Raw genomic sequence first — 11,676 nt, 5'->3', positions numbered from 1 at the left:
GCTGCACGCAGGCTTTCTCTAGTTGCAGCAAGCAGGGGCTACTCTTCGTTGCGGTGCACGGGCTTCTCATTGCAGTGGCTTCTCTTGTTGAGGAGCATGGGCTCTAGGTGTGCGGGCTTCAGTAGTTGTAGCACGCGGGCTCAGTAGTTGTGGGTCGCGGGCTCTAGAGCGCAGGCTCAGTAGTCATCGTGCACGGGCTTACTTGCTCTGCGGCATGTGGGATCTTCCCGGACCAGGGCTCGAACCCGTGCCCCCTTCATTGGCAGGCAGATTCTTAACCACTGCCACCAGGGAAGCCCCCGGTAGTTCTATTTTTAGTTTTGTAAGGAACCTCCATACTGTTCCCCATAGTGGTTGTACCAATTTATATTCCCACCAACCGTGTGAACCTGTGTTTTTAAGGGAAGTCCAGTGGGACAGTGAAGCAGATGGATGAACAGAGTAAACCCATGTTACATGTACGTCTGCTGTTCCCCGAGCCTCCTTTGCATCTGCATCTGTGATGCCCCAGAGAGCAGGCAGTTCCCGGCAGATCCACGGCAGACCCACGATGCAGAGCGTTCAGCAGACTCCAAGTGAATCCAGGTAAGTGTGTTATGTTTATGAGTGAGCAAGGGTGCTGGCGGCTCTTAGAGGCTTTCTTTTCGAATCAGAAACTGCTTTGACCAGAACTAGCTTCAAAACGCAGAAGGTAATGATGTTCGAAGAAACATGAATGGCCAAGGGACTCTATCGTAGTATTTCTTACTTGTGCCACTCCCCTGAATTAGCCACGGATTCCACTGAAAATAACATAAAAGGAAAGGAGAAGAAAGGGCAATCCATCATTTCTTCTCCTTTCAGGGCTTTCCCTGAAGGTGGGGAATGGTGGGAAATGTGTGAATATTGAGAAGCAAAATAAAAACAGTTGAGCTAGTTTGGGGAAATGTTTCCACTGTCTTAATAAGAATGAAACACATATACATGTATGAGAATCAAAATACAAATTGTGTAATTTCTGTGATTCAATATATGAGCTAAGAGTTGCTGTTTTTGCATTTAGAAGTGGCATTGCACAATGTAAAGATTTAAGGCAAAGTTCATGCTCTTGATTTCAAATCTTAACTTTTCTTTACTTAGAGCAACATAAATAGCAAATAAAAACACCAGGACAAGTTGGAAGAGAGACTGTGGATGAAACGAAAAGCTTTGTCTTTTGAACTTTCATGGCACTTTTCCCCTGATTTTTAGAACAAAGGGTTCCTGTACTGAGCCCTGCAAATTACGTAGCTGGCCCTGGATTCTCCTAGCATAGAAACTTCCTTTCAGTATTTTCATTTTTTTAAATGTCTGTCTCAAAAAAGAAAAAAGAAGTCTGTCCAGAAACTTCTCAAGGGCAGAGGCCAGTCGTTTTCATCTTTTATATAAATTCAGTGCCTGTGACAGCATCTTTTGAAAGAATAAATGAAAAGTGTGTAGGAATGAATGAAGGTAACAGATGTCTACAGAACAGGTCACAGAGCCCCTCTGAGTTGTTTCTCCAGTCAGAAGTCCCCAGAGACCAGGTCACAAAGCCAGAAATCTGTCCCTGAGTCTCAATGCTCTATGTGATTAGCTATTAGTTACATTCATAAACCAGGGAGATTGGTTCAGTATTTGTATTTTCCACATGAGATAGCTTTTGTCAGTTTTAAATGGTTTGCTTGTCTTAATAACTTGGCTGAATTTTTGTTTTTGTTTATTTCTTACATGTGTTGTTTTCCCGAGAGGTAAGATGGGGTTGGTGGATTCCAGTTGGACACAAGGGTTCTGGGCATCTTCAAGTTTCACAGGAAGGACCAAGTGGTATGAAAATACCAACTGTGGTTTAGTGAAGAAAGTTGTCTCTCAATTGCATCTTTCAGCCCACTTTATGTCCATTTCAGGAGGACCAAGACCCAAAATTTATATAAAAATTACACACTGTGACTCTTTGTATCTTTCATACCTCAAAAATAGCCCGCCCTCCGCAGTTCCTGAGTTTACGAATTCTTTAAAGGGTATGAATCTGCTTTGTAGTTCACATTGAAAAGTTCCAGGTTTCTAGGAGGTATTAACTGCTGATGCTTTTTTTTTTTTTTTTTTTTTTTTGGTGGTACGCGGGCCTCTCCCGTTGCGGAGCACAGGCTCCGGACGCGCAGGCTCAGCGGCCATGGCTCACGGGCCCAGCCGCTCCGTGGCATGTGGGATCCTCCCGGACCGGGGCACGAACCCGTGTTCCCTGCATCGGCAGGCGGACTCTCAACCACTGCGCCACCAGGGAAGCCCCGGCTGATGCTTTTGATTTTGATTTCTCTACACTTTATTAGTTGAGAGGAAAATGAGTTTCTATTTGAAAAAGCTGTAAGATAACTGAACTTCCGGTCCATCTTCCCTCCCTGGAAGTATATATAGAAGTGATATAAAGGAAAACTTTGGTCACCATTATTTTCAGTGACTAAAGCAAAAATGAAATCTAGAATGTTCTGTGTGATAGAATGTAGTCTAAGATTCTAGAATCTTGCAGGGTGACTAGTTGGAAGGAGAGATTTAAGCAGAGGACAGTTTGAAGTTTTTCTAAGTTCTAAGTAATAACTCCTTTGAACTTGATACATGTGTAGAAACTTTTAAGAGTAAGAGCAAGGGAAGAAAAATGAAGGCTACTTTTATGACTGCGTACACTTGCTCCCCTGGTGACTGATATCAGTTATATAACAGGCAAAGACACATTAACTACCTACTGTCAGCGGATTTCTGTACTGCCCTGGGGCTCTGTACTACAGAAGGTTACACTCTATGGAAGAAGCATGAATGTAACTATAGAGATGAAAGCAACCCCTTTGCCCAGATAAGCATCTCCTCTACAGCATCCTTGAAAGATTACCATCAGCCTAGGCAGCATCCTTCCAGAGGCCATCCAGTGGTACTTCCGGAGACAGCCCATTCCACTCTATTTCTCCTATCTTTTTAGGGACAAAAACAATTACAGCCTTCAAATTATATTTTAGAAGCATCCTGCAGAGAAAATAGAAATGGATAAACACAACTTCAGTGCACGGCGGAGAGGCCTTGAGAACTCATGAAATCACTGACTGCTGTAGCCTAGATTATAAAACGGCATTATGTTGGTGCAAAAGATAAGATCCTTGCTTCACAGTGGAACAAAAGAAATTCATGGAGATAAAAGACTTTCTCTTCATCTCCAAAGCAGGCTTTGATCTGGGCAAACAGTAAGCAGATTTAGCTGCTCAGAGATTTATAGCATTTAAATATATCGATAATTTTTTTTCCATATTTATGCCGTCTTTTTCAAAGAGCAACAAGACCCATTAAAGCACAAAAACTATGTTTCACATATTGATATATTTGTAAAACAGAGAATGGGTGCTATGTTAGGTTTCCTCCGGAGTCATAATTATCCTACCAGGAGCTCACACACCGCGGTTGAGTACGTTGGGTTTATTGCCCATGGCAGTGGAGGGATGGACACTGTGGGAAGCCCTCTGCAGGACATGGATTTGGACTTGTGTTAGGTGATTTGGGGAGGGTCCAATGGAGCAGGGCTTTGGGGTGGATTGGATGCTGTCAGGAAGCAGGGATAATTCTATGACTGGGTATCTTAATCTCACCTAGAAGGGGGGACCACTTAGGCAAAACTGACGCTGTAATTGGTAAGAAACAGCAGCTCATATAGCAGGGAGAAAGGGATATTTGGTCGTTTCTGTGGTTTAGAAAATATCCGTGTTTCGTCTGTATTCAGACATGACTACAGAGTGGTCTTGCTTTTGTCTTGACCCATCACAGTCCCAGAGTGACCTTGTCTGATGTTGAGGTTCTGTAACGTTGTATATATTTGATAGGAGACTGCCAGGGCCTGGCTTTGAGAGCCAGGCCAGACCCTAGGAACGTGGAGGCCTAGGTGATACGGAGGCCAGCTCCGGTACCTGGGGCAGCTTTTCTCTTCCTCATTATATTTTCTATATGAGATGATGAGCCCCAAAAAGGCAGATGCCATGTTTTTTTCATCCCTGCTATTCCCATTATCTATACATAGCCTAGCATTTTAGAAGGGGTTCAATACATAATCTTTTTCTTTTTCTTTTTTTAGGCTGCATTGGGTCTTCATTGCTGCACGCAGGCTTTGTCTAGTTGCGGCAAGCATGGGCTACTCTTTGTTGCGGTGCGCAGGCTTCTCATTGTGGTGGCTTCTCTTGTTGCGGAGCACGGGCTGTAGGTGCAAGGGCTCAGTAGTTGTGGGTCGCAGGCTCAGCAGTTGTGGCGCACGGGCTTAGTTGCTCCGCGGCATGTGGGATCTTCCCAGACCAGGGATCGAACCTGTGTCCCCTGCATTGGCAGATGGATTCTTAACCACTGCGCCACCAGGGAAGCCCCAATAAATAATCTTTGAATGAATGAGTACATGAGTGAGTGGATGAACAGGCTGTGGAGATTCTTTAACAGGCTTCTCTCCCAAGTATATTTAAAAGAGATAAACAAAGTGAAAAGAGTTCATGTTCTTAGAGTAAGTGGATGTAAACATGAGTCAGTCTGACCCAATCTGGAGACATTCTTACCTTGAGGAATGGACATTAATCACAGGTGACCGTACAGCCTGAACCAGCTGCCCTGGTCCACTTCAGGCCTGTTGTCTCGTGTAATTACTAACTGTGCCCCCTTTCATTCTCAAATATTCTACGGTCTGGATGATAAATTATACAATCACCCTAATTATGGAAGGGAGGTCTGCTTCAGAATTACAACCAGTGGATACCAGCCCCGGGGTTTCCCAGATAGGAGCTGATGAGCGAGAGGACTGCTGTGCTTTCTCTTTGCGCTCAAATTCCTAGATCCTGATATTTAAATATTTAAAGAGGCAAATATGACATGGACTTGTCCTCAGGAATAATACTGAGAATCTCTTAAAAACATGATTAACTCTCAATAGTCTGCCCCAGTACGGTAAGTAGGAATATGTCTAACGTTTGTCATACTTATTCCATCCTATTAACCTTCTAAATGATGTTGTTCTTGTATGAAAATTAGTTCATATTCTTTGAGGATACTTTGTCTGAGAATGAACAGAGGTGACCTACAGTTTCCTATGAATAATCCCATGTTGATAATTAAAATAGCACTGAAAAGTTTACCTCAGTCCTCGGATATGTGAAGCTGGGACATACACTAAAGCTTCAGTTCAACTCTCTAACTTGGTAGATTAGGCCTTGAAGGCCCAGGAAGACTGGGCTCTTTTGTCCAAGGTATCTGAACAAACCACTGTGCCCAGGCATAGAACCCACATCATTCTATCTCCTCGTTCCTAAAATGAGCTTGACGGTAATTTTATGAGAATTAATAATGAAAATGTATTTTATGTGTGATTTTCTTCTAGGGGGGTGTGCCATGCTATGCAGCTTGGGGGAATCTTAGTTTCCCAACCAGGGACTGAACCTGGGCCCTCGGCAGTGAAAGTGTGGAGTCCTAACCACTGGACCACCAGGGAATTCCCTTGTGTGTGTTGTCTTAAACAGTATCCCATCTTCTGTATTAATCAGGAAATGTATGCCCTAAGTACTTTCTGCTATGCAACCTACAAATGCCTGTTCTATTTCTGCTTTCCATGTGAGCCTACTCTTATTTTGTATGGGAAGATGAGCATTGAAGTTGGGCAGGAACCCCAGAGTCAGCAGGAGGAAGTAGTTATTGGCCTCATATCTCCTTTTCTGTTCTGAAGGGTTGTAAGTCTGTAAGTAGAGAAATAAATAATGGTGAGTTACAATAAAACAAGAAATGCCATGCATTTCAGAACCTGCATGAGGAAATGAGCGATGTTCTAAATTAAAGCGGTGACAACATAACCTATTAATTTCCCTGAATTTTTTCAGAGTCCACATGCTGCCGATCCGGAAAGATACAGTACTTTGCTGAGTTTTCCTTTTTAAAATTTTATTATTATTATTTTGGCCACGCCGAGGTAGCATGCGGGATCTTAGTTCCCCAACCAGGGATCGAATCCACGTCCCCTGCATTGGGAGTGCGGAGTCTTAACCACTAGACCACCAGGGAAGTCCCGAGTTTTACTTTTTTCAGCAATATGTTTTCCATGCGCATCAAGCTGTGAATCCCACAATCGTTTTTTAAAAATAATTTTACAGATTTTAGCAGTTATGTTGTAAGAGGAAAGAAGTCTGAATTTTTAATTTCAAGTTTAGCAAACATGCAAAAGCTTGCATAATGAAACACTGCTTCTTTTAATGAAAGGACACGTCTTAGAATCTCCAACCTCCTCTTCCTCCCCCCCAGGGGACACTTCTAGATTCAGTTTTCTTCCTGTGGGGGAAGGGATGTCATCCCAACACCCACCACGAGGGGGCACCCTCCACAATAGCTCATCTCTTTCTGGGCAGGAGCCCCGGTTCCCAGCAAGGGCAGCACATCGCCCCACCTTTTCTTACAAATGCCCTTTCCTTTCGTTCAATGAGAATCAGTTAGTGTGTGAACATCTCCCCAAAACATGTATTTTTAAAAAATCAATACAATGCTCTGATAGTAATATAAAAGAGAAATAATAAGAAAGTTATTTATAACAAAATAATATGTATTTAACATATAAAGCTTACAAATATACTAGAAAATATATACAATGAAGTACTCAGATCTTATACACAGAGACAATTGCAAAAATGCAGACAAATACAGGTGTTATACTGATGACTCAAATATTTTGAGTGGCAGTGCCATCAATGACGAAATGATCAAAGATGAAAAACTTATTGCAGGGCTTCCCAGGTGGCACAGTGGTTGAGAATCCGCCTGCCAATGGAGGGGACCCGGTTTCGAGACCTGGTGTGGGAAGATCTCACATGCCGCGGAGCAACTAAGCCCGTGCGCCACAACTACTGAGCCTGCACTTTAGAGCCCATGAACCACAACTACTGGAGCCTGCGCGCCTAGAGCGCATGCTCCGCAACAAGAGAAGCCACCGCAATGAGATGCCGCGCACCGCAACGGAGAGCAACCCGCGCTCGCCGCAACTAGAGAAAGCCCGCGCAGCAATGAAGACCCAACACAGCCAAAAATAAATTAATTAATTAGATTTAAAAAAAACACAACAACTCATTGCAAATCTCCAAATAAAATGAAGTCCAGTCTTGATTTCTACTGCGGCTGCATGCCTTAAAAAAATCCAGTATATAGTAAAACAAACTAAAAATACTGCCTTATACGTAAAAGTGTTGTGTTTAGGTGTGAAACCGTGCTATAGATTGAATGTTGTGTCCCCCCAAAATTCATGTTAAGTCCTAATGCCCAAGGTGATGGTATTAGGAGGTGGGGCCTTTGGGAAGTGATTAGCTCATGATGGTGGAGGCTGCATGGCTGGGATAAGTGCCCCTATAAAAGAGGCCCCAGAGAGATCCTTTGCCCCTTCTGCCAGCTGAGGACATGAGATGTTGGTCTGTAACCCAGAAGTGGGTGCTCTCCAGAATCTGACCTTGCTGGTGCCTTGAGCTCAGACTTCCAGCCTCCAGAACTGTGAGAAATAAATGTCTGTTTTTATAAGCCACCCGTTCTGTGGGATTCTGTTATAGCAGCCCGACCGGACTAAGATAAACAGTTACGTTCTAGGCTCAGATGATGGTAAGCAAAAAAATTTTTTTTTTTTTTTTACCTTCATGAATGTTTCAGGAGGACATTTGGAAGTTGTGCAGCATATGGGGCGATTCTCTGGGGTTATTGCAAAACATCCAGCATCCCTGACTCCCCTCCTAAAATCAGCTAGTGCTCCCCAACCCAGTTTTTGCAACGACAGAAAATACCATAACAAACTTCCCAAATGCTCCAAGAGGGAGCTCCCTCCTCATAAAGAACCACTGCTCACAAGCAAAGAGCCCCCTTGCCACCATCTAGCCCCTTCCTCTGGGTTCTTGGATCAGAGAGACACCACTTAAGACTGGCTCTAGGACAGGCCTGGACTTTGTGACATTGTCTACAGCTGGGGCTTCACTGGCTAAACCTTTATCGTGGTCTCTGCATCTCTTATCCGCCAGAATCTCATACCAAAATGGGAAGGACTCAAACTGAACCAGGAGGAAATGACAAGCCTGTGATGCTTGGAGCTGTGTTTGAAACACTAACTCAGGGCTTCTCGGGTGTGGTCAGAGGGTCATCAGCATCAAACGTACTTGTTAAAAGTTCAGACTGGGGCTTCCCCGGTGGCGCAGTGGTTGAGAATCCGCCTGCCGATGCAGGGGACACGGGTTCGTGCCCCGGTCCGGGAGGATCCCACATGCCGCGGAACGGCTGGGCCCGTGAGCCATGGCCGCTAAGCCTGCGCGTCCAGAGCCTGTGCTCCGCAACGGGAGAGGCCACAGCAGTGAGAGGCCCGCGTACTGCAAAAGTTCAGATTGGGGCGCCACTCCACACCTTTGAAATCAGAGCTCCAGGGCGTGTGGCCATAGAACCTGCATTTGTAACAAGCTCCCCAGGTGCTTCTGGTGTCCTCAAGATTTTTGAGCCTCTGAAGCCATCATCGTGACCATATACAGGGGCCAGTCTGGCCATGTGAAGGGGTCTGTGGGCCCTTGTAGGATTGGCCTGCATCAAGTCCCACGTGGCATTTTGGCAGTAACCCTGCATGGGCAGCTGGGAGGCACCTGCACCCCACGAGGGCCACCTGACTTCCAGCTGTCCCTTTTCAACCCCACCTTTCCTGAGGTGCCAAAAACTAGCCCACTCTGTTAAAAGTCTCTTCTTTCCACTCTTTTCAAAGAGGATGACTTCTTCTGACTTAGACCAGGAATGATTTCACATTCTAAAGTGCCTTTGTGTTAAAATAAGGGAAATAACTGGAAAATAGATAAGTACTGTGGACAAGGTTTTGAGGGTGCAGAAGTTCTGCAAAGAACTCTGTCGTCCAGAGGCAGTCATGTTTTTCCCCTCTATGAGTCAAACAAGAAAAAAAAAATTTGTTTCGCTTTATATAACTGTACAGACACAGACTAGATTTCTAACTCTCACTCCAAGTTCGCTTTACTCACATTTTAAAGTATTGGAGATTACGCCACTGGTATTAAATCATAGTGATGATGATGATATTGATGATAATACTTTACCCAAGGCCACACACAGTGCAAGTGACTTAGGCAGGATTTGCCCCAGATCTGCCTGGTGGCAAAATCTCAGCTCTTGTTACTGTAGCACGCTGCTCTTTGACAAGGCTTTTTAGAAAAAAGCCTTTTTAGAAAAAATTTTTTTAGAAAAAAAATTAAATATTTAATCCGAATTTTCTCTTTATTTTTCAATGAATATTTGTAATATATTTTCTTTTCAGTTATACATATTCATATATATATTCATTCTTTTTCAGATTCTTTTCCCTTATAGGTTATTACAGAATACTGAGTATATCCCTGTGCTATACAGTAGGTCCTTGTTAGTTATCTATTTTTTTTTTTTTTTGGTTATCTATTTTATATGTAGTAGTGTCTGTATGTTAACCCTATGCTCCTAATTTATCTCCCCAAACTACTCTTCACACCAGTGCTGCATGCAGGCCCTAGACAGGCACTGCAGTGCAGGGACTGGTTATGGGCTGGGGGGATCAAGGGCCGAACAGGGGCAGTGACGTCACCCACAGATTTGCAGCCCCAGGAAGCCATAACCATCCTTGACTGAGAGGCTTGTGAGGAGATGAAGTTACCGGTAGGAGCAGGTCATCTGGGGAAAGCTGGAACCCCAACAGGCCAGTCCGCAGAGGAGACCCAGCCGCTCAGAAGCCACTTGAGGCACAGAGAGAGGATAAGAAATCCCCTGATTTCTTCCTTGCTGTTACCTTCCAATCTCCTGACCGCACCTCTCAGAGGCCAAACCCAATCAGCAAACCCAGGAGCCCAGCAAGCCCACCTTTGTGGGTTGTTCCCTGGCTACACAGAGCAGGGGGCAGGGTCTGAGGGCAGACAGACCCGAACAGCCACACCCACACTGGATTTTGTTGTTGTTTTCCAGAACAAAGCACTTTAAGGCTCCTTTAAATAGCAAACCCCTAATGCCTTAAGACTAAGTTGATTTAACAAGAACAAAACGTTATTTTAAAATCATCTGTGACTTTAAAAACCTATGATGCAAGCAGGTATCTGGTACACCTGTAACGCACTGACTGCTGGGAACAAAGGAAGCATTCCTGGACACCGCCTTGCCAAGGTCCAATGGAAACAATCGCCAGGCTAATCGTTCAGAGGATGAAGTTTGTTTGACTTACTAGCTGAGGGAAAGGAAGCTGGCGACAAAGAGTATGGTCACCTCGCTGATATTTTTGGAAGACTAGCTTACCGAAACATTTTTGAGCTGGTCTTTTGCATGATTAGATGCGGTGTGAGAGCTGGCAAGCTTGTGCTAAGTGTCCTGGACATAATTCTTGAGAAATGTGAGGGTGTCAGGGACGTCTGTGTCTCTGGAAGAAGGTCGAGGAGAAGGTCCTAGAGTTCCAGGGGGCTGTGCTCTGGGGACTGATGGCGGCCGCTTTCTGATTAATCACTGGGCACCAGGGAGTGTTAGAGCGCCCTCTAGGGAGAGCTGGATGGGCCTGGCGTGGGAGCAGGGCACCTGTCAGCCTTTCTGCACTGTTGTCACCACCTGTGTCCTTTTTCTCCAAATACCCCATGATAGATGGCTGTGGTCTTATTAGCTATTGCGTCAGTGATGACTTTGTCCTGCACTTTCTTTTTTTTTTTTTTTTTTTTTTGCGGTACGCTGGCTTCTCACTGTTGTGGCCTCTCCCGTTGCAGAGCACAGGCTCCAGACGCGCAGGCCCAGCGGCCATGGCTCACGGGCCCAGCCGCTCCGCGGCATGCGGGATCTTCCTGGACCGGGGCACGAACCCGTGTCCCCTGCATCGGCAGGCGGACTCTCAACCACTGCACCACCAGGGAAGCCCTGTCCCGCACTTTTTGAAGGAGGTGGCTAAGTAGGGTGATTTAAGGTTAAGATCACAGACTTTGGAGTCTATGTTTTCCCTTTTTTTTTTTAACATTTTATTTATTTTTTATGTACATATATTTTTACTGAAGTATAGTTGATTTACCATGTTGTGTTAGTTTCAGGTATACAGCACAGTGATTCAGTTATACATATAGATATATTCTTTTTCAGATTCTTTTCCCTTATAGGTTCTATTTTTCCTTTTATCTTCAAAAATCTGTCCCCCTTTCTCTATTCCTACTACCACTGCCCTCATCTGCGCTTTTGGCCGCAGCTGCTAACTGCTCCCTGTCACCTGCCTCCTTCTCCTTGCTGCTGCGGCCAGTGGGATCCTCCTAAGTAGAGATCAGTCATGCTCAGCATCCTCCAAAGGCTCCCCCAGCCTCGAGGATAATGTCCCACCTACCTGGGTACTCACCTACTAGACCAGCCCATCCTTCCGGGGTCAGGGTCCGTGCCGACCCCAGCAACTTGTAAGCACTGCCCGCCTTTGCCTCCCAGCAAAGCCAAGTCTAGACGGCAGGCTGGCCCTTATTCCTCTGAGTATTGCCCACCATCCTGTTACTGAGTCCAAGTTTGTACTGCTCGCTGCACAACCGGCCAATAAATCCAGAGGTGAGCTGTTGGGGCAAGGAGTAGCGACTTTATTCAGAAAGCCAGCAGGCCACAATGCAGGGGACACAGGTTCGAGCCCTGAGCCGGGAA

This window comes from Delphinus delphis, chromosome 13 (genome assembly GCF_949987515.2).
Source record: "Delphinus delphis chromosome 13, mDelDel1.2, whole genome shotgun sequence".
Lineage (NCBI taxonomy): Eukaryota > Metazoa > Chordata > Mammalia > Artiodactyla > Delphinidae > Delphinus > Delphinus delphis.
This window is presented reverse-complemented; position numbering follows the sequence as displayed.